The sequence below is a fragment of the Peromyscus maniculatus genome, chromosome 1 (genome assembly GCF_049852395.1).
Source record: "Peromyscus maniculatus bairdii isolate BWxNUB_F1_BW_parent chromosome 1, HU_Pman_BW_mat_3.1, whole genome shotgun sequence".
In the NCBI taxonomy this organism is placed as follows: domain Eukaryota; kingdom Metazoa; phylum Chordata; class Mammalia; order Rodentia; family Cricetidae; genus Peromyscus; species Peromyscus maniculatus.
The window spans coordinates 187348667-187375064 of record NC_134852.1 but is presented as its reverse complement, the minus strand read 5'-3'; the positions used below and the strand labels follow the sequence as shown (position 1 = coordinate 187375064).

The following is a 26398-nucleotide window of genomic DNA, read 5'->3' as shown; positions in this document are numbered from 1 at the left end:
GGTACTCTATCCCAGTTCCACAGATTCAAAAAGGGGGGCCTAGTAGATTAATTAGCGTGTCACATTTGCAGGTCTGGGTAGTTAGGTGAGATTCAAATGATAGTATTCCAGTCTGTTGCATTCACATCCTTCAAATAAAACTCAGCTTAGACTAAAAGAACACGGCTGATAGACTGAAGCAAATTCACCCCCAAATGTTAGTGTTTGAAGGAAACTACAACCCCTGCACTTTTCCATACTGTAACCAACCCACAACACATTCCAATTCCTTCTCAAGCTGATTTTCAATTGTGTGGGGACTTTCAAACATTTGAATATCACATCAGGGGTCTCTGAAACAGAATGGGTTCATTCATCCATACCATACATAGCGACTGGGCTTTGAAGATGGCTCAGTCACCAAGTGCTTGATGAACAGTCATAAGCACCTGAGTTTGGATGTATACACATGTAAAAAGATGGCTGCTGAGGAACTTATCTGAAATCCCAGCACCGGGGAGGTAGAGATTGGAGAGAGAATCCCAAGAGCTTTCCCAGCCAGCTAGTCTAGCCAAATCAGCAAGTTTAAGGCTCAATGAAAGACCCTGTCTCAAAAGATAAGTAGGAATGGATAGATAGATGCCTGAGTTGAAGTACTGCTCTTGTGGAGGACTAGATTTGGATTCCAAGCACCCACATAGTGAAACTAACAACCACTAAAACTTCCAGCAGGATCGGAGGTCTCTGGCCTCCACACACACGAGAGAGAGAGATGCATACATGCATGTAATTAAAAATAAAAATAAACATTTTTAAAAGTAAGAGAGAAAGTGTTCAAGGAAGACATACAACAGCAACCTTGTCTTATCCAAAGATATACACAAGGAAGCATACACACACACACACACACACACACACACACACACACACACACACATTGCTGAATTCTAAAGTGCTATGCTCTGTGCTAGGTTCTGGGAATGCAGTAGAGAACTAAATAGACATACTGTCCTTTTCTGTATGGACTTAAAATAGAGCAGGATGGCATACACACAAAAGTGAGATTATGTAGATTATGATACAATCACACCATGTAAAGAGCTAGTAGGAGAAACTCCATGTTTTTCAGCAAAGAAGAGCAACATTCATTCTTGGGACCTGCATTCAGAGTGAGAAGTTTGGGTGACTTCCCCAAGCAGGCACCCTTAAGAAGGACTGTGTTGAGGGAGGGGATGAGGGAACAGAGCACAGCCAGCCATAGAACCTGATCAGCAGAGGGAAAGGGCAGGGCGTTCTGCTCCCAGACTCTCTCCTGAGATATCGACAGCATTTAGTTTTAAAAAATACTTTGAACAAATCATTTTTACTTAAAATACTAAAACTACGTGATATTTGAATTGTTTGGAAGGACCAGGACTAATAATGGCTGCTAATTGAAGTTTTTATTGGTACTTATGAATAATTCAAATGTGCCTTAATTAGTCTTTTTAGTGTGTATTGGGATATAAAAAAAAATATGGCAAATAAAACAAAAAAGGAACAGAAACACAGAAATGCTTCCTTTCTCATCTCTCCCCCTCTGATTAGTCCCTCTTGTCCCTCCTTAGTGTTGATTCTACTTCCGTATCATATATACATACAAGATTTTATGTATTTATATTAAAAATGGTAACCATAAATGACAGAAACATATGCAACTCAATTTTGATATAATCTCCAGTTACATTCGTTTTTCTAAAAGCAGTCTGACTTTCATTCTTCTTCATGTGAGAAAACAAGCATTGTCATTGTGTATATACAGGACATTTTCATTATTCCTCTGTTGGACACAGAGGCTGCTTCCACAACTGAGTTAAATTGTGAGTGGAGCTTCAGTTACCGTGAATGTGTGCAGATCCTATGATATGTTGACTTGAAATCTTTGGGTAAATACCCAAGAGAGTTTAGGTGGTCAGAGACCAAGTCTGTTTTAGATTTTTGGGGAAACACCATCTGGATTTCCATGATGACGGGACTACTTCACATTCCCACCAACAGTGATAAGGGTTCCCTTTAGTCCATAATTCTTGATAGCATTGGTTGTTTGTTTTCTTTTTGTGTCAGATAAAATCCCAATGTACCTTCAACTTGCACTTTCTCCAATAGCTAGTGAGGTGGAAAAAGTTTTATCTCTACTCATTTGCACTTCCTAAGAACTGTCTATATATTTCATCAGCCCATTTATTGATTAGGTTGTTTGATTTCTTATTGCTTCATTTTGTGAGCTCTTTGTATATTGTGACGATTACTTCTCCATCAGATATACAGCTAGTAAAGATTTTTTTCTTATTTTGTAGGCTATCTCTTCACTTAATTGTTTACTGTGGAGAAGCTTTTTAATCTTATGAAGTCCTGTCTATCAATTGTTGCCATCATTTACTGAGCAATTACAGTCCTTTTCAGAAAGCCCTTGCATATGCTAATATCAGTATTTTGAAGTATTTGCCCTTAAACCCCTAGAGGAAGTTTACATTTAAATCTAAGTTTCTGATCTTACATCTAGTAATTTGATCTAGTTGGACTTTTCTATGTGGTAAAAGATAGGGATCGAGTTTTTGCTGGTTTTGTTTTGTTTTAACATGTAGCTATCCTATTTTTCCAACTTCATTCGTTCAAGGGGCTTTTTCTCTCGTGTGTATTTTTGGCAGACATCTTTATCATATATCAGGTGAACACAGCTTCATGGGATTGGATGTAGGCCTTCTGTTCCATTCCATTGATCTCTTCTATCTGCTCTTGCACCAGCACAGGGCTTTTTTCTTTGCTATTGGTTCATCCTGTGAGTTGAGATCACTGGGGCTGTCTCCAGCATTCTTCCTTTTTCTCGGGATCACTGTGCCCCTCCAGAGTCTCTTCTGCTTCTCTATGTATTTCAAGATTTGTTTCACTCTTTCTGGGAAAAGTGGCATTGGAATTTAATGGGAATTTCATTGACTCTATAGATCGGCCATTCTCACATTATTCATCCTTCCAATCAGTGAAGAGATTTTCCCATCCTCCTGTCTCTTCTTCAGTTTCTTTCTTCAGTGTCTCACATTTTTCATTTCAGAAGTCTTTTGTTTCCATAGTTAATTTTTTTTCTAGGATCTTTCTCAGGAAACTGAGAATGGGATTTCCCTGATTTATTTTGGGGTATGTTTGTCCTTCCTTTGTCCTTATGAAAAGGCTCCTTGGTTTGTGTGCTAATTCTAATCCTGTTACTCTGCTGAATCAGATCTAAGAGGTTTCTTGTGGAGTCTCATGTTTTTGGTTGTGAGCCTAGCCTTTAATGGCTGAGCCATCTCTCCAGTCCATCTGGTAGAGTCTTTAGGGTTTCTTGTGTATAGTCATGTCATATACAAAGGATGTTTTGATTTCCTCCTTCCTTACTTGTATCCCTTTTGTTTCCTTCTTTTGTCTTATTTCTCTAACTAACATTTCAAGTACTAAACTGAATAAGAGTGGGAAAGTGCTGGGCGATGGTAGCGTACGCTTTTAATCCCAGCACTCTGGAGGCAGAGGCAGGTGGATCTTTGTGAGTTCGAGGCCAGCCTGGGCTACAAAATGAGCTCCAAGAAAGGTGCAAAGCTACACAAAGAAACCCTGTCTCAAAAGACAAAAAAAAAAAAAAAAAAGAGTGGGAAAGTGTACAGTCTTATCTTGTTCCTGATTGTAACAGAAGTGTTTTGAGTTTTCCCCTATTTCTTATGATGGTGGCCATAGATTTGTTGTATACTGTCTTTATTATGCTAGGATACATAATTTCTATTCCTAGACTCTTCAGGGCTCTTATCAAAAAACAATGTTGGATTTTATTAAAAACAACAACAACATCAAAAAACTTTCTGCACCTGTTGAGATGATTATGTGACTTCTATCCCTGAGCCCACTTATTTGATATATTACATTTCCTGCTTTAAAATGTTGAATGATCTCTGAATTTCTAGAGTGAAGTCAGTTTGATAATGGTAAATAATATTTTTGGTATGTTCCTGTGTTGTTGTTTATTTTTGCTCTTTTTTGGGGGGGTGGCACCACCCAGCTCCCAAATAAATCACATACAGTGGCTTATTATTACTTATGAATGCCTAGCCTTAGCATGGTTTAGTTTCTAGCCAGCTTTTCTTTACTTAAATTATCCTGTCTAACTTTTGCCTCTGGGCTTTTCCCATTCTCTTACTTCTGTAAGTCTTATTCTTACTCCATGGCTTACTGTGTAGTTGGGTGGTTGGCCCCTGGAGTCTTCTTCCTTCTCTGGCTCCTAGCTCTTTTCTCTCCAGTTTTCTCCTTCTCTCTGTTTGCCAGCCCTGCCTATCCTTTCTCCTGCCTTGCTATAGGCCAGTTCTTTATCAGATCATCAGGTGTTTTACACAGGCATTGTAACACAATTTCACAGAGTTAAACAAATGCAATATAAACAAAAGTAACACATCTTAGAATAATATTCTACTACATTCCTGAATTCTATTTGCAAATATTTTTTATTGAGAGTTTTTACATCAATGCTCATCAGGGATGTTGACCTTTAACATTTTGTTGTTGCAGCATCTTTCTCTGGTTTTGGTATCAGGGTGATACTGACTTCTTAGAAAGAGCATTGCTAACATTCCTTCCTTTTCTTATTTATGCAATAGCTTGTGAAGCTTCACTGTTAATTCTTTTTTAAAGATCTGGTAGAAGTTAGCCATGAATCCATCTGGGTGGTCATTTTTAGCTTGGAGATTTCTATTTTTTATTGCTGCCTCAATTTTGTTGCTTTTAATAGCTATGTTTACAACATTCATTTCATCATGGTGTAACTTTGGTAGGTCATATGCATCTAGAAAGTCATACATTTCTTCTATATTTTTTCCAGTGGAATATTAGACTTTAAGATACATCCTAATGATTTCCTGAATTTTATTTGTAGCTATAGTAATGTCTCTCTTTTCATCACTAATTTTCATTTGGATCTTTTCTTTCTTCCTTTTGCTTAATTTGGCTAAGGGTGTATCAATCTTATTTATCTATTCAAATAAAAGACTCTTGATTTCATTGAGAGAAAAATAATCTTAAAAACTAACACTCATTCTAAACTACAAACTCGGACCTATGAAATATATTTTGTAAGCTTGATATTAGAGCTTAGGGTCAAATTCTGGAAGGTAAATGATCGGCCTTCCAAAAGGAGAAATAACCACAATTCACCAATTTATGTATTATTATTATTCCCTTTCTATAATATTTTCAAATGCAGTCTTGCTCAAATATTTTAGTGTCGAAGTAGGCAAAGAAGAAATTCTATTGCAGAACATGTTGCCTTTATTGCTGGAATATCCAGAGGCAATTGAAATATTAAAACTTGCCCAGAACATTTATACTACGAAACACAAGGATGTTATAAAGATATATGTATATATATAATATACAATGTCACAAACCACTTAAAATTGTGCCAGCATTTTTCTACACACTACTCTGCAATTGACACATTTAAAGCATTCAACACATAAAAAAAAATGAACTTTCTTTTCACACTGAAATAAGGCAGCTGAGAGCACTCTAAACACCGGTGAAACAAAATTTAGGGAAAAAACAAAAACCTATGAACATTCACATAGCTTCAAATTTACATGCTGTGTCCACAGAACCAGTAGTTATTTATAATAAGTCACACATTAAAGAATAGCCAACTCCATGCAGTGAGTTCTTTTTAATCAAAAACGTTTACTTGCCTCTTCACTTAAATTCTAAAGTCCCAGAGCTCAATCTGAAATTCATGTCTTAAAAGAATTCAGATTCAAACCTCAGTCTTTGCTCTTTCGAGACAAAACATGGTACCACTGAGTTCAACCCCAAGTGTTAGGTCTCTCAGTGTAGCTCAGGCTTGTTTTGAACTGGCTCCAGACACCATCAGCAGGGCTGGGTGTTAGTTAGACACCAAAGGCTCTGGCAAACACCAGCTCTGTGGTTTCTGCTCATTTATTTAATGACAAAGGTGTTGGGAGAACCACAATTTACTGGTTGACCTATTCTTGTCCCTAATTGTGAATTTTGGCAATAAATACAGTGGTACTAAGAATACTAATCTGACACCCCACATTTGCAAAGTGGAGTATGGGTAGTGTCATTTTCAGATTTTGTATTTCAAATATCTGGCTTACATATCCAATGATGCAGATTTTAAAGTTTGTAAGAACAATTTTGTTAAAAACAGAAACTTGCTCTTAGTTTGTGACCTTGTGTACTTTTGAAATAAAATGAAGAAAGTAAAAAAAAAAAAACTAACACTCATACCCAAACATCATGAGTCAGAAATAAATAACATGAATAATTTGGAAAACCTTCCTCTAATCCTCTTTCAATGCATATTTTACAAATATAACATATAAACAATTTTACAATTTATTTATTAAACATAATAATTACCTTTCTTATTATAAATTCTTTATTCACAACATTTTAATTGCAAATAATAGATAACCCCTGTTGACTTGCATCATTCCCCAATTATTGAACATTTGAATCGTTTCCAATGGTTAAATACATAACAAACAACAAACGAATATTAAATGGTGCATCAAAATAATATGTAAAAAATACTACACTGAATTAAGCTTATTTTTGAGACAGGGTGGCATACATCCTTAGCTGACCTTAAATACACTACGTAGCCAAGGATGACCACCATATCAGTTTACGTGGCCCTGAGGAGCAAACACAGGCCTTTATGCAAGCACTGTAACAACTAAGCCACATCTCAAGCCCCATAAAGATTAAGCCACAGTTTATCCACCAAAATAGAGCTCAGTAAACAATAGGCTTCACTGCCATGTAACTGGGTAACCAAGACAGGTTATTTGTTTGTCTGAAGAGCATTTAGGAAAACAACCAATCAAATTACAATAGTAAAATCACTGCTCAAGAACACTGACTTCTGCACCCCTCCTGCTCTTTCTTGAACTATTACCTGACTTCCTTAAAAAGATGCTGCAGTAAAAAGTTAATGTGCATTTTTGTCATGTTAAAGAATCTCAGCAAGGCATCCTCAAATCCCATTTGTGAAATGATGTGTCACATTATCACATTTTATTGGCTTAATCTTGTACTGCCTAATTGAATAATTTAATATCTGTGGCACCAGCTTGACTTAATTCACACACACACACACACACACACACACACACACACACACACACACACACACACACAAGCACATAGAGAAGACAAAAGCTTTTATATTTCTGCTCTTCTTTATTTTGAGCATACCTTGGAGCTTTCTAGCTGATGTTTTATGCCATGCCATTTATATCTTCCATCTCTTTGACATAGGATGTTTACTTGATGGTGTTCTAATAAGGTACTCTTTGGTGAGTACATACCCAGTCCAGATGCTAACACTCCTGAATTTCCATAGGCACTGACAAGGGATAGATATTGTATCCATTTTGTGATGATGGACAGATGATGTCCTGAGTGCAGATGCTGGACATTCCAAGACTTTGACAGCTCCTTTATTGTTCAGCCAGCAGTGCAAATGGCATTTATGTAGACTGGTCCACAGTGACCATGTGAATGCGTTACATTTAGACCAACTCTGGTGGAAACCTGGAATGGGCTCAAGACGGTCCTTTCAAAGTCAAATTCACTAGGTTTGAATCTTGACTTATTCACACTCTATAAGCACTCTGGGAAAGTAACTTATGCTCCCTTTCTGTAGTCATTTTTTTGTTTTTAAAAGGGGAATAACAGTGTGTAGGTGATATTAAAGAGAAAGGCAGAATAATAAGTGAAGATATGGATGGGAGAGTAGGACAGAGGAAGAGGTTAGGGAAGAGATAACTAACTCCAAGGGTATTTGAAACAGCTATAAGGAAGTATACTATTACATTAATTGTGTGTGTGTGTGTATGTGTGTGTGACTTTAATTGAAGTTAGCCTACACTAATACTTCTCCCAGGAGTCATAGATTTCCAAATAAAAGGCTCTTCTTGAGCTATTGGTTGGAGAAGACCCCCCAAAACAATATAGGCCATTGCCACTGCTCTTGGTTGCCCAGCAGATCTTGCTAGCAAAATCCTATTCCTGATGATACAACATACTTTGGTCACAGGACGTGGAGAAGTCAAATTAATCCTGGCTAAGGGACATTTTCTCAGCTGACTAACTTTCACAGTAAAAACTGGTGCTATGTTGGTTGCTGGCAGGGAAGTCATCAACCATCTTACTCACCCATGAACCCTGTGAACTGTAATAACGACTGGCATGCTAAGATAGGCCCATGGGTGTAACAGTGTCATGAATGTTATGAGGTTAACCAAACACTTTCTGAATGAATTTAAGGCCTGGTCTATAAGAGAAAATGAATGCCTGGTATTGAAAATCTGGCCAAGAACCCATTGTTGAGGGATTCACAGCCCCTAGGCTGCACTTCTCACTATTATTCTGCTAAATGACTGTGGGAGCCCACAAAGGTTTTTCTAGTGAGACCCGAGCTTGCTTTACACAGCAGGGCTGCATTAGAGGATGGCTTGACCACGTGCAAGGTCACCAGGTGTTTGGGATGGTCTGCACTTGTCTGTGCTGGGGGAAGGTCTTTTGCTCACCCCTTGGCATTTCTTTAAAAAGCCCTGTAGTAAAGACAGAAGGGTATAATTTCCTCGTTTCTCCCTGCTCAAGAGTACCCTGGGGAAATAAGAGGGAGCTGGTCTCCCTCAAATGGCCACATCATCAAACTGCCTACTGAAAATACATCTCTGTACACATAGATTAGTGTAGCTCTCACATTTCACCAAAGTTTTTGCACAGTGGGTGGAGGATAACACAGAGGCTCATGGCTGATCAAATGGGGCCTCTATATCACCCCCACCTCAAGGCTCAGACCATTGTGGAGGAGGCAGCAGAAAGACTGTAAGAGCTGTAGGTTATGGAGGACTGGAACAAAACCATGCCTTCTGAACATGGTGGGGGTGCTGCCTCATGAACTTAGAGCAGCTGTGGTTGCCTGCAAAAGACCTCCACAGTATCAAGCCAGTCAACCTTCCAGCCCTAGCTGATGAGCTATGGACAGTTGATGGCTTCTGGATTAGGTAGAGTTGGTTTTTTTTTAAGGCCGTGGTCTCTGGTAGGTAAACTTTGCTCCGGTAGATGGCCCCACACACAAAAGTATACAGGCACTCCGAAATGGACCCAGTGATTTATTAAATTTTTTTTAAAAAATGAAACTAAGTTGAGAGGGGTGAGGATGTGGGGGTGGATCTGGAAGGAGTTGGGGAAGGAGTGGAGATGAATATAATCAAACATATTGTATGATATTCTCTGAGTTACTAAAATATTCTATAAAATAGAGCTGACAATAGTGCCTACCTTATATGATTGTTGAGAGAATAAAAATGACATAACTTATACAGATCTCCTAACAGAGTGCTGTACATGGAAAGCGCCCAATAAATTTATTATTGGTATTATTAATTTGTATCAACATGCTAAGTAGTTTGCTTCTTTAGGATTACTCTGATGAGAAATATGCTTTTCAATTATCCCTCATTCCTCTTTAATAGATGGTCAGAAATCTGGTATTTATACAAATATAAATTTGACATGCACAGCCCCTGGAAAGAAAAAAAAAGGGTAAGAAACAAATTCTTATAATACACCATCCACTGGCTGTGTGTGGTGGCATGCACCTGTACTCCAAGCTACTCAAGAAAAGCTGAGATAAAAAAAAAAAATCACTTGAGTCTAAGAGTTACAGGCTATAGTGCATTGTGTCTACCAAGTGTCTACATTCAACTTGACATCAATATAAGGACCACCAGGAGCAAGGGAGGCCCTGATTGCCAAAGGAGAAGTGAACAGTTCTGGGTTAGAAGAGGAACAGAACAAAACTCCCATGCTTGTGGGAATTACTTCCACTAAAGGAAACATTGTGTGTCATTCACCTGGAACTTCCATGAAGGCGGGGGTCCCTGTCTGCCCGGCTGAACAGCAACAAGGAAAATGGTAGCAGATAACAGGAGTGTGCACAGAATTGATTACGTAGATAAATAAATGGTTCTAAAACAACTCCCCAGTTCCTCCGATTGTAATCTTCACCTCAATTCAAATAAATGTATTTCCTCCGTTTTAGTGCAAATCACCAGGGTGAACCATTTGTAAACCTTTCCTTTACCTTATATCTATCACTACCATTGGCGAGCACCAAAACATCCTGTTCCTCACAGAGAGGCAACCACAGAGAACCAACAAAACCTGTAACATTTCTTACTCTTCAAAATAAGTATTACTCAGTGATTCTGGAAGTTGCCAATTTAATAAGTCAGTTTTACTCCTTGGAAACTCAAGTGTGTTTGAAGTTGAAATGCCATTAAATCTGCCCTTTTCTATTCCACATGAGATGTTTGTAGCAGTGGGTGGATATGAAATGCCCAGATTTTAGTCGTATTCGTCAAACAATTACAAGATGAATTCTCAGCATTTTAACTTCTGGCCAGTCCCAAGCTATATTACTACCCACTTCCTGTTCTCCTCTAGCCAAGAAATTCTCCTTTCCTCTAAATCCTTCATTTTTGTTTTACGGATTTTTTTCTTTGCTGAACATTAAGTCAGAGCCATTTAAAACAACATCCAATATATAAGCTTGTATATTATCCTCCTTCAGAAAGTCTGAAATGGCTCTTTGTTATTATAATAAAAATGCCTTAAATCTAAGGAGGCCATACATCTTATTTATTTAGTATGGCCCTACTTCCACAATACTTGAAGATTATCTTGAAATTTCATGATAGTTTTCCTGGACTCACATACCTCTTAGCAGTGTGTGTGTGTGTGTATGTGTGTGTGTGTGTGTGTATTGAATACAAGTGTGTACATTTATATATTCGGGTGCAGTCATGCATGCAGGTTCATGTGGAAGTCAGAGGATGAGTTTAAGTGTCTTCAGTTGCTTATCCACTTATTTTTTGAGATACAGTCTCTCACTGAACCTGGCACTCACTGTCAGAGTTCACTAATAGTCTCTGGAATCTGCCTGTCTCCATTCTCCGGTGCTGGTGGTGCCGGTACACACTGTGGTACCCAGCTCTTCTCTGTGCTCTGGAGATCTAAACTTGGGTCCCCATGCAATGTGCCCTTTACTCACTGAGTCATCTCCCCAGCTCCTGCTCTCAGTACTTGTTTCCAGATTTTTTTTCATTTCTAATGAAGTGCAATCAATAGCAATTAGCTGCCTGCAAATAAGCTTGGATAGGATTGGTTGACCTTCACTTTGCTTCCAGCTCCCATCACACTTTCAATTAGTAACAACATCTGATACCCACTTGCAGCAAATAGAACCATTTGAACTTGTGACTAAATCTGAATGATAACCAGTTATCAACCTCTCACTTTTCCTAATCCTTTTCTAGCCCTTTCAAGAACAGCATCCAGCATGGGAAAATGCAGTGTGTTTAGTCCTACAAGTCTTAGGAGTTGTCATATACTAAATTCTGAAGCTTTTGGGAAATTGCCATTATTGAAAGCAAATCCTGTGGACAGAAAGATATTTAAAGTTATCACTATAAAGAGAAACAAATCAATTCAATCCAAGAGTCAAGTGGTATAGAAGTTTTAATTTTTAAATTCCACACATGAATTGCTCTTTGAAATACCTTGACTTAGGAGAAGACATTTTTATTTAGCCCTGGAAATGAAAGAGAGTGTGGCTCATATACCAAACACAGCTAATTAAATAATAGTGGAGTCCTCAAAAGTAACAGAGTTCTGAGTAGAAAAAAAATGTAAAAATTCAAACTCAGTACTAAGGTTTGAGTGTGTCTACCAAAAGTCTGTGTATTGCAAACTTGGTCCCAAGGTGTCAGTTCTGATGAGGTGGGGTCTTTAAGAGCTGAACTGACTGCAAAATTATTAGGAGCATTGTGTTCGGAAGAGAGACATGCTTATCTTTTGGGGTGAGTTCCTTGAAATAAGTGTTCTCAATTGGGATTTGGTAACATGAGGCCAGCCTGTGCATGGGGACAGTTTTCTATTTCTTTTCCATGTCATGGCATAGCCAGGGGAACCTGCATCAGAGGCCACAGGACCAAACAATCTTGCATTTTCAGCTTCCAGAACTGTGAACTAAACAAACTACTGTTATAGCTGCAGATGCACTGGAAAGAGTCTCAGATAAGAGTAGAATGATGCCATTTGAAGTCAAAGGAGCCCTTAAAAAATGATCCTCCTATACTCTTCTTCAAAAGGTGACTGGAGGGTGTACCTCACCAAAATGATGGAAAACTGAAGAAAAAGGAAAATAAGGAGTTCGGAATCTTGCAGAGGAAGGCAAAGAAAAGTCTAGGGATGATCATGAATACAGACTTAGAACAAGGTTGTGTGATTGACATTGGCAGCAGTCAATATGGACTTAATGATGTGAGGGCATCTGACGTCAGGACTGTGTGAAGTTCAAGGCTAACTTAGTTGGTAAGTTAAAAGTCAGTATTTGTAATGTGGCATTTATTAATTTGGGAATTAATAACAAAAAGTTGAACAAGAAGGAAAAATCATTAAAATACTATACACATGAACTATCACCCATATTTACATCCCATGCTATGATATAACCATTTTTTTAGAGTGTGCAGAAATACATGCTTTTAGATAAGTATGTATGTGCTAATAGGTGTGTATGCATGCGTGCCTGTGTGTAGAAACTTTAGTATCATTACCATAACTGAATAAGAGTACAATAGGTAATAGGTAAAACCAAGAAGCTCAAAATGAAGAGAAGAATATGCAAAATGTTTAGACACGGGGAGTTGAAACCTAAAGACATTGCTAAAGTAGTTGAAAATGGTTGTGTCTGGTTGCACAAATGGGTGATGAAGTAAAAAAGACTCAAACAGCTGCTCTTCTTTGTTATGCGCCTTGGGATGCTCTTTAACTTAAATTGTATGTGTTATTTTGACAGAAAACTTAGTATCTTTCCAATATCTCCTCCTGCTCTCAGCTACTGAAGGAGAAAGGAATCTTTTGCAGGTTTGGGAGAGGGCGATTAGGAGTTGGAAAGGACGAAACTGAGTATCCCTGAGGATAGTGGGAGGGAAAAGCCAACAGACTCTCTGGTTAGCTTGGAGCCAGCCCTGCAGAGAACAGTGCCAGAGAGCCCCTGCTCAGACTACAGGGCTTGGCACAGTCATCAGTCAAGTCCCTCATAATGACAGCTAAGACATGAGTTACAATCTGTCATCAGAGCACTTCCTGCAAGGATCTGGAAGAGTGAACAAATACCTCGGCAGGCTCTGGCAGTAGACATTTGTTGTGACTCTGGATGTCAGTGAGGTCAGGTACTCCCTGTTCCGTGATGTTACATTTTTGCTCTGTAACTTTCTTCTCTTTCAATGTGTAGGAAATGGGAGGACAAGAGTTAGATAATGGACGAATGAATGTGGTGTGCCTGTGTGCTTGAATCTCTAGGCAGGAAGTCATCCCTGTTGTGCTATTAGCTGTGATGTATGCATTCTAATTTTTCTGATGACTTTTCATTAGTGTTTAATTGTAGGTAGTGGGGGAAAGGCTCTGAAATGCTTAAGTAGGGGCCCATCTGAATATTTTGTGCCTCCATGACTAGGGAATTCTGTGCCACTTGATTAAAAAAAAAATTGAGACCATTAGCTGGAGACTGTGAAGGATTGCAAGACATCCAAAAGAATCTGGTTCAATGAAGTCTCATTACCTGACAATACAGACATTCACGGAAACAGCTCTATCCACTGAAGCGCCTTACATGCTAAAGGAGTGCAGATAAAGGTCAGACCAAAGTAGTGTTGGCCTGCGGCTTCCGATGGGATTTAGGCTGGCCCCTGAAGAACAGTTACATTCTCTCAGTGGAGATGAGCAGGATGAAAGCCAAGTCTGACCCAGAAAAGGAGAATCCAGTGTTTACAAAATTAGATCTGGAAGGTTCGTGTTAGACCATAATATAACAGGGAAGCACCAAGAAGCTGAAAGCAGAAATCTTTTTGGAGGAGAGATAACGACTTCAGTGTCTCATGTATTGAATTTGTGTGTATGTTGAAGTCATGTTGCCTGGGAGAGTGGAATATGATCCCAGATAGAAATGAGATGAGTGTAGAAGTCTGGAATTTGATTTTACTATGTCCGCTGTGAGAGCATGGTGCCAAGGCCTCCTGTAAGTGATTGTAAATGTGATAGAGATGGGCAAGGGAAGGGAAGCTGCAGTTTGTTTGGGCCTTATGTAGTCAGTGCTGCAGGAACACCATGAAGACGAATGAGCTCCCATGCGGGAATGAGCTCCCATGCAGAATGCACACAGAGAGTAGAAGGCCAAAGAAAGACTCTGTTAGTAGACATATAAAAATAATTAAAGGCAGTAAAGAGGTAAAGATTCAAAGGGCGGCCATGCTTCAGAGGGAGCAAATATGTCAGAGAAATCCATAATGGGTGGTGCTTAAACCAGTGGATTGTCTACTGTTGTAAACCTTAAGGCACAACTCGATGAAGACAGAAAAGGCTGTTTGGTTTGGTGATGAAAAAAGCAAATTTTGAAATTTAATGTGAATAGGAGCAAGAGGGAGGAAATAAAGACAAGATAGGAGGAGAGAGAAAAAAAATAGTATGAATCTGTTGTTTAAGAAAAGGTAAAGCGATGAAGAGTAAACAATAATTATCCCCTTGGAGATTGAGGTATTTTCAGCAAGTCTGAGACTTTCAAGCAAACAAACATTTATTTCCTGTGGCAACAGATATACACTTCTGTTTGGAGTCTTTTCTTCTTAATTCATTGCATTCTCTTTGATTTTACCTGACATTATTGATTTCTTTAGAAAGAGACTGCATACTTTGAGGCCCCATTTCTTCTTTTATATATATCACTACAACTTAGCAATCTCATTGGCTTTAAACCAAATTAGATGAAACATGAAATTATCTTGTTACCACTAATTAGTGGTGGAGTAGTTAATATTCAGAACACTGAAGAGTTGAGATATGCCTGGTTTTGTGATCTTACCACATGATTAACTGTGGCCATCAGAGTGCCTGTTGACTGTAAATGGCAGCTAGAATGCAGTGGGGAATTGACTCAAGTAAAGTGAGCAAGGAGAGAGGTCAGAAGAGGGTATGATGGTTAATGTTGATTGTCAACTTGACTGGAATGAGAAACATCTAGGCCATTTGTAAAGTTTACCTTTTGGTATTTCTGGGAGACATCACGCCTAGGGATGATTAGAGCATGCAGGTTCTAGCTTAATGCTTTAACCCATTGATAGTTCCACCATTGGAATAAACTACTCAGAGCTGGTGTGACTAAGGAAGGTAGGTCTTAGCTGGAAGACATAAGTCTCTAGAGATAAGTCTTTAGGGGCCTACATCTTGTCACAGACCCTTTCCTAATACTCCCTTCTGACTTCCATTAAATGATCAGCTCTGCTCCACAGTCCTCCTGAACCACGATGCTCCACCTCATCAGAGGCCCAGAAACAGCTACCACAGATTGTAACTTCTGAGACCAGGAGCTAAAGGAAATATTTTCCCTTCTTTAAACAGTTTTGTCAGACACAAAACATATGAGCAGCATAGAGGTCACAGAGGAACGTGTGACATTCTTTAGGAGAGTCTTACATGGCATCTGAAGGACTTTGGCTTTTGTTCTAGGTGAAATAATGCACAACCATATAAAACCTACTTTCTTAGCAGCATCTGCCTTCCCTATAACATCTCTGTGAGTTTCATGAAGATCTTTTTATTCAATATACTTTCATTATTTTTAAATTATTAATAAATTACCCACAATCTTCTTGAAAGTAGCATTTTATGATTGAAAAATTAGAATCTGACACCTTTAAATGACACTTTTTATAGTAAGAATAATAGTTTGAGTGAAACCTACTCATTCTGCTACTGCTTTTGGAGCATCTGGTAAGAAAAATTTTGCAAGGTATGCTGTGGATATTGCTCTGTATAAATAAAATGCTGATTGGCCAGTAGCCAGGCAGGAAATATAGGCGGGACAAGCAGAGAAGAGAATTCTAGGAAGTGGAAGGCTGAGGCAGAGAGATGCTGCCAGCCACCATGATGGAAAGCAACATGTTAAGATACCGGTAAGCCACGAGCCACGTAGCAATGTATAGATTAATAGAAATGGGTTAATTTAAGATATAAGAGCTAGATGACAAAAAGCCTGCTGCAGCCATACAGTTTGTGAGCAATATAAGTCTCTGTGTGTTTACTTGGTTGGGTCTGAGTGGCTGTGGGACTGGTGGGTGAGAGAGATTTGTCCTGACCATGGGCCAGGTAGGACCAGGAAAACTCTAGCTACAAAGGTGTTATTGTTCTCCATTCTTATTTTCCTATCAGTGAAATTTGAAACGGCTTAGCATAGATACTTTCACAAATATATCTTCATGGCTCTGTTCATAGTATCTGTTCTATAACAAATAGTTCCATAAAACAAAACTTTTAAAAATAGTATTTGATTTCCTCTCTCTCTCTCTCTCTCTCTCTCTCTCTCTCTCTCTCTCTCTCTCTCTCTCTCTCTCTCTTTGTGTGTGTGTGTGTGTGTGTGTGTGTGTGTGTGTGTGATGCATGTAGTTGCATGCTATTTATGTAAGTGTTAGGGACTGGAAGTCAGGGTCTCATGCTTGTACAACAAGCATTCTTACACACTAAACCATCTCCCCAACACCAAAACTTCCTGAAAAAGTTATCTCAGCCAGGCCTTACCTGAAATCCCAGCTACTCAGGAAGCTGAGGTAAGAAGACCACAAGTTTAAGGGTAGCCTGGGCTGCAGAGTAAGTTCAAGGACAGCCTGGGAAATTTAGTAGGACTCTATCTCATGAATAAAAGTTGAAAAAAGAATGGGGACATAGGACAAAGGTACAGTCCTTGCCCAACATGTGGGAAGCCCAATGTTTAATCCACAATACAAATAAATAATTTTTTGTTTATGCTTCTTTTGAATGTGTTGATAAATATTTTGGATGAGCTTGGAGGAATTCTAGATATGGAGATGCCATGCCATCTCCTTGGCAAGTCTATCACTAAACAGAACACTTACCAAGCTCCAACTATCTAGAACTGTATTGGTATTTCTTTATGGAATTGTGATTGCTTGCCTTACTGGATTAAAGGCTGGCTTCATTCTCTAGCCCCTTAGAAGCCAGGGGTTCAGACTGATATATCATGTGGCTCAAAGCCCAAGCTCCAATCACATGGTTGGTCTTTCTGACATGGCCTGCTTTCATCCTAAAACTATCTTGTTACCCATCATCAGTCATCTCACTAGCATGAACTTGGATGTGGTTGAAGGGCCCATCTTAAGTAACCTTGATTCATATCCCTCGTGCAGGCCCAGGTTTTAGGGTCTCTCTCTCTCTCTCTCTCTCTCTCTCTCTCTCTCTCTCTCTCTCTCTGGAGGTGGTCAAAGGCCAGCCAATATCTTTATATGACAGATATAAACCTTTATGAAATGAAATTCCAAGAGTAACCCCTTTAATTAGGAAATCTACATAAAAGCAGAACCTCTGTGATTAAAGCCTATGGCTACTGTGTCAAATCATTAAATAAGTTTTAAAAAATAAATGAAAAGAAATGCTTTAACACTAAAGCATTGACCATTAGACAACAGAGGCAACCTTCAATCCCAAATATGTCACAAAATTTTCACAGAAAACTTACTGTGTAAACAAGTGATATTTCTTTGACTTTGGGTCTACAAATAGTTTATGATCTAAAAATTGTCCCCTTTCTGATCACGCAAGTATATTTCAGGTCAGGCGAACCCATAACCTAAAGCTATGATACACCAGTGTAGTCACACCAGCAGTCATTCCCATACTTACATGATGATGGGTTGAAAGAAATTAAATCATGAAGGAAGCATGCAAGAGCCCTATCTCCAAGATGTGTGTGCATCTTCCAACATTGTAAACATGCTCTGAACACTGAATCCTATCATCAGGCAGAATCCAACTAGGGCAAAGGCAGGCCCTGCGCAGATTAAAAACACAAAATATCATGTTCCAAATATATCAGGAGTACTGCAGACAAACACTCCACCAGTATGAAGAGCCCAGAGTGGGAAGAAAGAAAAGTGTCCCTGAGTAAGCCAACATGAAGTCCAGGATGACCAAATTCTTAACCCACTCACAGAACACTGACAAAGAGAAACAGAAAAGACACCAAGTATGTTACATTAAGAGATTAGGAACAGCTTGTGTCAGCTTTAGAAGATGGCACTAGCTGTTGATAGTCCAGACCTTTCCTAACAGCCCACACGCTCTTTTGACTTCTTAGAAGGTAAGGGTGCCTTAAGTCTACACGCTGTGTGAATTTTCACTTGGATTTATATAGTTAGAAAAAAGGTTCTCCCCACATAAACATATTGTCATCACCCCACCCACTAAGAGTTAAGTCAACAAAGCTGCCAGTCTAGCAACCATGAAGCTCAATGTAAAGTCCATCAAGTTGTTCACAAACCTAAAAGTGAACAAGATGGGATCACATGCTTATAATCCCAGTGCCTATAAGGCTGAGGCAAGAGGATTCTAAGTTCATATCCACCCTGAGCTGCATAGCAAAACCCTACTTCAAATCCTTCACCTCCTCTTCCTCCTCCTTCTCCTCCTCCTTTTCTTCTTCTCTTTTCTTCCTCTTCCTCCTCCTCTACCTCCTCCTCATCATCATCCTTCTTCTGACACTATACTGTATGTACATCTTCCTTGCAGGCAGATGGGAACCACATCTTCTGTGGAAGCACTACCCACACCATAACTATCTTGATTGTTGTCAGGGCAGGGATCTCAGACTCTGTGCTCTCTGTCTGGTTAATCCTGCCACCAGCATCCATCTTAGTTGGATATTGGTCCTGCCATTTGAAATTGAGGTGAAAGCATCCTGCCTCTTTCATGTAGTGTTTTCTCCTTTTTTCTAGTCTATGATTTCAAAATTTTATTTAATAAATATGTCTTATATTAATATGTAATATTTAAGCAGTGCTACAAGTACCAATTAAGAGAAAAGTTTTCTCAGATAAGTTGCAAGAAATAACTTTCTAAAAAGAAAGAAAGAAAGGAAGAAAGGAAGAAAGGAAGAAAGGAAGAAAGAAAGAAAGAAAGAAAGAACTTCCTATAGGCAAAAAAACCAAAAATAAATGTATTCTAATGAGGAAAACATTTTTTGTGATTTTCCACAAAAAAATAAACAAAACAGAAAGCTTTGTGAAAAATTATGATGTATATAGTATTTTTGATAACCAATTTGTGCCTTGTTCAGACCTTGGTTAAAATGTCCATTTGTTGATTTCTATAACCACTGTTCCAGCATCAACTGAGAGATGATGGCTAAGGTTGAAGGTAGAGCAGCAAGGGTGGTAGGGTGATTTTCAGCCTGGAAAATTTTTGAGCTTGACTTTTATTATGACACCTAAGAGCAACCCAACACCAGGAAGACTCCTACTGATCAAAATTTACCCGACACAGGCATGTGCTACCAAGTGTCAAGACTTAAGTTTGCTCGCCAAAAGCTAACATGGTGAAAGGAGAAAAGAGACTCCTTCAAATTGTCCCCCAACACCCACATGTGCACACACATGAACAATTCAATAAATAAATGTAAAACAAAGAATTTCAATATACTCCGAACTGAAAGAGATGATGAGTGCTCTTTGATGGATTTATAACAAGAAATTTGGCCAAGCAAAGCAAGGCAATCATTAGAAGAGGAGTTAGTGATTTCCCCCCAGACACACATGTGGAATGGCAAATGACAGGGTCAGCGATGATGGCAAAGAAGCAGGTTCCGGCAGCTGTGCAAGTAAATAGAGGAGAATCCATATGTCTCTATTTACCTCGGATGGCCTTTGAGGATGCCTGCTTTCTACAATTTCTTTATGTGTAATGGCATCTCTGTTCCATTCCCAAACATATCCCCCAGTCTAATTGACAAATTATATGTCAGCCTAATTGGAAAAGACAGTAACCGGGCTTGGGGAATAAGTTGTTGAGAAGCCATTGATTAATCCACTAAAGAGATGAGATCCCAGACCTGTGCTACAAGAAGTAAGATTAGAGAAAAAAGACGAATTGAGGTGAAGAAAAACCTAGGTGATCAAACCACTGAATTTTTCTACCAAATGGCTATCCTCTGATGGAGGTCAGAACCCTGTCTGTGGGATAAGCTCACGTACAACGTCTGATTGATGCAGGGATACAGATGCCTAGAGGTTTCTTTGGGATCAGCTGTGGTTTTTGTTGTGACTGTGTTGCAATCTGTGTTGGTTATTTTAATGTCAGCTTGACAGTAACTGTAGTCATTTTAGAGAATGGAACCTCAATTGAGGAAATGCCTCGGTAAGATCTGGCCATAAGTGGTAAGACTGTAGGGCAGTTTCTTAATTAGTGATTGATGAGGGAGTGCCCAGCCCATGGTGTGTGGTAATACCCTTGGGCTGGTGGTCCTGGATTCTATAAGAAAGCAATAAGGAACAAGCCAGTAAGCATCATTCCTCCATGCCCTCTGCATCAGTGCCTGCGTCCAGGTTCCTGTCTGGTTTGAGTTCTTGCCTTGGCTTCCCTCTGTGGACTATGATTCAGGATATATAAGCCAAATAAAACCTTTTCTCTCCAAATGGGTTTTGGTCATGGTGTTTCATCACAGCAATAGCAACCTTAACTAAACACAACCCAAATTCTCCCTTCAGCCCATCTTGCTTCTTAGATGCTGATTCCAAATGCATTCCCTAATTCACTTTCTTCCACACACATCTCAATGTTGGAATCTGCTCCCATAGCAATTTGAACCACAACAGCCACCTCACACTGACTACAGAACAAAACTGTGACATAATTTCATCTCTTTGCATTATGAAAATGAATTGCTAAAGGTAAGTTTTTAGAAATGGGCCTGATGACAGGAAATGTTCAGCAAATGTTACAAACCATGATCATAATGACTATCACTGTACTGCTAGAGTTGCATCTGACAGCCATCTAGATGAACCAGAGCCAGCTAAACAATGCAAAAGGAGAGATAACCACAATCGTCTTCTCCTCTGATTGTGAGAAATGTTTTCTATTAAAATTATCCCAATGAACGATGTTTATAAATTGTAACTCCTGGCAGGTTAATTTCTTTCTTATCAATAAAATGCCCAGAATGTTATGCCCCACTCCCTCATCTTTGCAGTTTCAAAACCCTTGTCAAATGCTACAATCAGAAATACAAAGGAAATCATTCCAAAGTTAAGGCATTATTCTAAAAGCTTTTATCAAAGGATCTATTAATGCAAAACTAAATTGTAATCACATCATATTTATTTTTCCAATACTGGTCCTCATTGTCATCACCATCACCATCACCACCTTGCTACCTCCCCTTTAATAAGAGTTGAAAAGCTTAGGAACACACTCCTAACCTAAAATTACCCCAACACTTGGAAATTTAAATCCAATTACCCAGCATTCAGTCCACTATTCCCACCTACCCTACTAAGGAAGAATGGGAGTGTTGCCTCTGATCTCTTCCATGGAATCACTGATGGAGACACACCCTATATCAGCCTGACAGGCATATCAAAGTCAAACACAAACATGACTTGGGCAGACAAGGAATGAACTGCACCAAAGCCTCATTCAACTCATTGAGAATACTGATCAGAATATCATTTGAAAAATCTGGGCTGTTTGGATCTTGATGGTTTTGTGTTGTTTGAATAAGATACTGGTGAGGCTATAAAACTTCCTCCACTGAAACACAACCTTTAGTTTGATTTTGTTTTGTTTACAAGACAAACCCATTTACAACCATATCACATTGTATACCTAGTCGCCTGAAATATTACAAAATCTTGACTTTAATTGATAAAGGACAGCAAATTGAAACAGAGGCCCACTTCCTTAAAAAGTTATGCAATTGTGTGTCACTCTATAACACAATACTCCAACATTACATTGAAGAATGTTTCCTGAGACTAGAGAGTTGATTCAGCAGTTAAGAGCACTTGTTGCTCTTATAGAAGACCTGGGTTCAATTCTCAGCACCCACATGGTAGCTCACAACCATCTATAAACTCCAGTCCCAAAGATCCAGTGCCTTCTTCTGACCTCTGCAGGAATATACATGTGCGTAATATGTGCAAGAAAAATACATACGCACATAAAGTAATCAAATTAATCTTTTTTAAAAAGAAAATTGTTTCCTTACCTCTGTCACCTTTTCAAATTGTAAATATTGTCAGAAGGTACACCCTTGGCTTAGAGCCTCTACATTAACCACATTGGTTCCCAGAGAAGAATAATTCAGTTATTCAGAGATAAATTTAATCCTAATCACATCATTCCTGAGATCCTAAATTTTTATAGCCCATCCTTTCCTCTTCACATACCCATATCTATTCCTCTATATATAGAATCAGCCATCCAAGGAACACAGTGTGGGGTTGGCTTTAGCACCACATCTCATAAGCCTGGGACCAGTGACTTTTGTTTTCCCCAGGAACTAGCCCAAAGAGGCAAGTAACTGTCCATCTGCACAGAAGCTATTACACATCCTTGGAGCCTGGAGCCTTATTCCCTGCTCTGTGCATGGGGAACCATTTCTGAAATCCACATTAACACCATCTTCTACACCATGTGGGCTATGGATGTAGCTCCTATTAGTAGTTCCAAAATGATTTCTCTGGTGTGTCCCTCTCCAGAGAAAGCGGAGAAAAAGCTAATCTCTCAGGAATATGCTGCTAAATGTTCAATAAAGAAATGATCAAGCCAGGCATGGTGGTGCATGGCTTTAATCCCAGCACTCAGGAGGCAGAGGCAGGTGGATCTCTGAGTTTGAGGCCAGCTTCATCTGCAGATGAGTTCTAGGAGAGCTAGGGCTATGTAGAGAGACACATAGAGAGGAAGGAAGGGAGGGAGGGAGGGAAGGAGGGAGGGAGGGAGGGAGGGAGGGAGAGAAAGAGAAAGAAAGGATGGAAGGAAGGGAGGGAGGGAGAGAGAAGGAAGGAAGGAAGAAAGAAGGAAAGAACAAAGGAAGAAAAAAGAAGGAAAGAAGAAAAGGAAGGAAGGAAGGAAGGAAGGAAGGAAGGAAGGAAGGAAGGAAGGAAGGAAGGAAGGAAGGAAGGAAGGAAGGAAGGAAGGAAGGAGATAAGGAAGAAAATAGTCAATTAAAGGAAAAGATTCAACTTATAAATGAAGTAAAAATTTACTTAGTAGAACTTCCCTGGTTTAATTAAATGTCCTTCATATCCATGTCATGTCTGGTTCCCAGACATGCTGACTGTTCCCATCAGGATAACCAGCTATTTTCCCATAGTCATAGTTTGTGTTTAAGCTTCTAAACCTCAATTACATTGTGTCCAAACCAACTCTTGGTATGTGGTTTATGAAACCTAATTAAATATGGATTTGAAAAGAATAATTGTGCATCAATAAGTTATTATTTTTACTTGTTGCTTGCTCATTGTTGTGAACTAGACAGAAACAAAGGAGGAAGGACTCAGTTGACTTCATGATCTCAGAGACGTCAACCCATCATGAGAGTGTGGCAGAACAAAGCATATCACACCATGGTGAACCAGGAATCAGGGAATAGAAATGCTTATACTCAACCTGAATTTCCTTTTTCTCCTTTACTTAAGTTCAGGTCCAAACCCCATACAATTATGCAACCCATATTTAGAGCCTTTGCTCACTTAACCCTCTCTGGAAATGCCTTCACAGACATGTGCAGAGATATGTATTAAATCTTCCTGGTATTTCCAAATGCAGTCAAGTTGAAAATGAATATAAATATAACTATTATTAATATAATTAACTATATGTAATAAAACTAACTGTTATAGGTCCACTCTTTGTCACCTTGACACTATAAACCAAAACATTCTACCCTTGGCCTCCAAAAATGCATTCAGTCCATGTCAAAGAGTTTTAACAGTTCCAATATTGTTTAAAAACCCAAGTTCAAAGTCTCCTCTGAGAGTCAAAGCAATTTTGTAAGTACCTGTATGCTGTGGGATGGTCTGTATGTCAAATGTGTGCTCTGAATGTTCAATAAATAAAACACTGACTGGCCAGTGGCCAGGCAGGAAGTATAGGCAGGACTAACAGAGAGGAGAATTGAGAGAACAGGAAGGCAGAAGGAGACACTGCCAGCCACCGCCATGACAAGCAGAATGTGAAGATGCCAGTAAGCCACGAGCCATGTGGCAAGGTATAGATATATAGAAATGGATTAATTTAAGATATAAGAACAGTTAGCAAGAAGCCTGCCACGGCCATACAGTTTATAAGCAATATAAGTCTCTGTGTTTACTTGGTTGGGTCTGAGCAGCTGTGGGACTAGCGGGTGACAGAGATTTGTCTTGACTGTGGGCCAGGCAGGAAAACTCTAGCTATACCTGTAAGAATAAAAACCAAGATACATGCTTCCAATATACAATGTCATAAGAGTAAGAGCAGAATAGCAAGGTAAGAAGATTGAAAACAGCAAGTTAAAAAAATCTGCATTCTACTTCCAGGGCATGGATCCTGCTGGGAGCTGCACTGGGCATGAAAAGTTTCATCTTCACAGTCTTTTTCATCTTTACATCTTTTGCAGCCCACATGGCTTTTCTCTCATGCATGCTCTACACATGGCTTGCATCATTCCTGGGTAGATGTTCCACATTTCTGCCATATCCAACAGTTCAGTTTAAGCTCCACTTTCAAATTTCATGCATCTCTTTCTCAGGAGCTCCAAGAAGATAGGATCCTGCAATATATTGCCTGGCATCCCAGGTTTGCCTGAAACATCTCAATGTAAAACTCTAAGACTTTCTAACTTATGTTACACATTTTTTTTCCAAAACCCCAGTTATGTAGATGATACCAAAATCTGCTGTCAGCTTGAACAATAATCATGCTCTTTGGACAACTGCAGGAGTCTCTGAGAGCTTCAGTGGCTGAACATGAGAAAACAACTTCGACAGGCTTATATGAACAGGATGTCCTGATGACCCTCTTCTATCAAAGAAAAGCATTTCAACTGAACTTACAATTGTATATCCTGGTGCTTCTGATGGGCAGAGTCTGTCCAACTCCTAACATGATCTCAGGCACATTTCCAACTCCCCCCTCCCCCAATGCTAAATGTTTAGCTTATTTTTAATGATACTACTCTTAATAATTATATACTCTTTGCCAACAAATCTCAGTTCCTTTTTGGCTAGACTGGACTTTTTTCCCAAATCATTTTTTCTTGTTTTGGTATCTAATATTCATTATAAATCTGAGTACAAGAAACTAGCAATAACCTTGGCACTGTTTGAATTCTGTGCTCTCTTGAATTTCTACTACCAAATTGATTAGCACATTTCTTGTAAGTTAAACCTCACTCAAACTTTCAAGCTATAGACAAAGATGTAGAGAAATTCTTTGTCAGAAAGTAACATGGATAGCTCCTAGTCCTTGTTCCTATCTGAAATTTCACAGGTATAATTTCTATTGCTCATATTTCTGTTGGTATTCTGATCTTCTGGAATCCCACCAGACCATCTCATTAGGTTCTGTTCATAGCATTCTAGGGCTTCTCCACCCTACATCTCTAAACTCTTCCAGATTCCTCCCACAAACTAGTTTTAAATGTCTAAGAAACACATGGACATACTTGGTAACAGCAATGACCCCTCCCCTTCTCTAGAAATGATTTTCTATATTAATTACTTTTCTTATTGCAGTGACCAAAACTGAAATAAAGGATTAGGGATTATTTTAGCTCCTAGATGCAGATGGTTCAGTCCTCTCCTCTCCTCTCCTCTCCTCTCCTCCCCTCCCCTGTCCCTCCCCCCCCCCCTCTCTCTCTCTCTCACACACACACACACACACACACACACCTTGCACTTAAACACACCTTGCACTTAAACACACCTTCTTTTCTTAATCCAGGTCATATTTCACACTTAGCCTAGCTATGCCTAGGACTTGGCAGCACCTTGGGCCTGCTGCTGCAGACATACATGCCTTGACGAATTTCTCCTAACCTTTTTACAATTCCAGTATACTTAAAGATTACATTAGATTTTAGACATCTTTCCATTTAGACTTGTAACCTGAACATGGCATTTTCAATTCAGCGAACTTGATTCTGTGAATAGTTTACTTTGTCTCTTCAAAGTTTATATTTCCTTTAGGAACGGAAATTACGAGGACAATTATAACTTTATCTTCACACAGCAATTTCAGGAATCCAGAGATTCTGATATTTGCCCCCAGTATTCTAGAGAAGAACATATTTTTCAAAGTAAAAATTTCAGCTAGGCATGATGTCACACACCTTTAATCCTGTCACTTGAGAGGCAGAGGCAGGCAGGAGCCATCTTGGTCTATGTAACAAGTTCCAGGCCATTTTTTTTCCATTTGTCTTCTATATGATTTCTACCATACTTTTCTT

At 39.1% G+C, this 26398-nt stretch overlaps 1 long non-coding RNA gene across 1 annotated transcript in view; it reads left to right on the top strand.

The window, feature by feature from the left end:
- LOC143271008 (uncharacterized) overlaps positions 1–25157 on the top strand; it is a 28437-nt gene extending 3280 nt beyond the window's left edge. Inside the window, exon 2 of the long non-coding RNA XR_013048258.1 lies at positions 24824–25157. This is a non-coding gene — a long non-coding RNA (uncharacterized LOC143271008). The remainder of the gene's footprint in view (positions 1–24823) is intronic.
- Positions 25158–26398: the final 1241 nt, after the last annotated feature.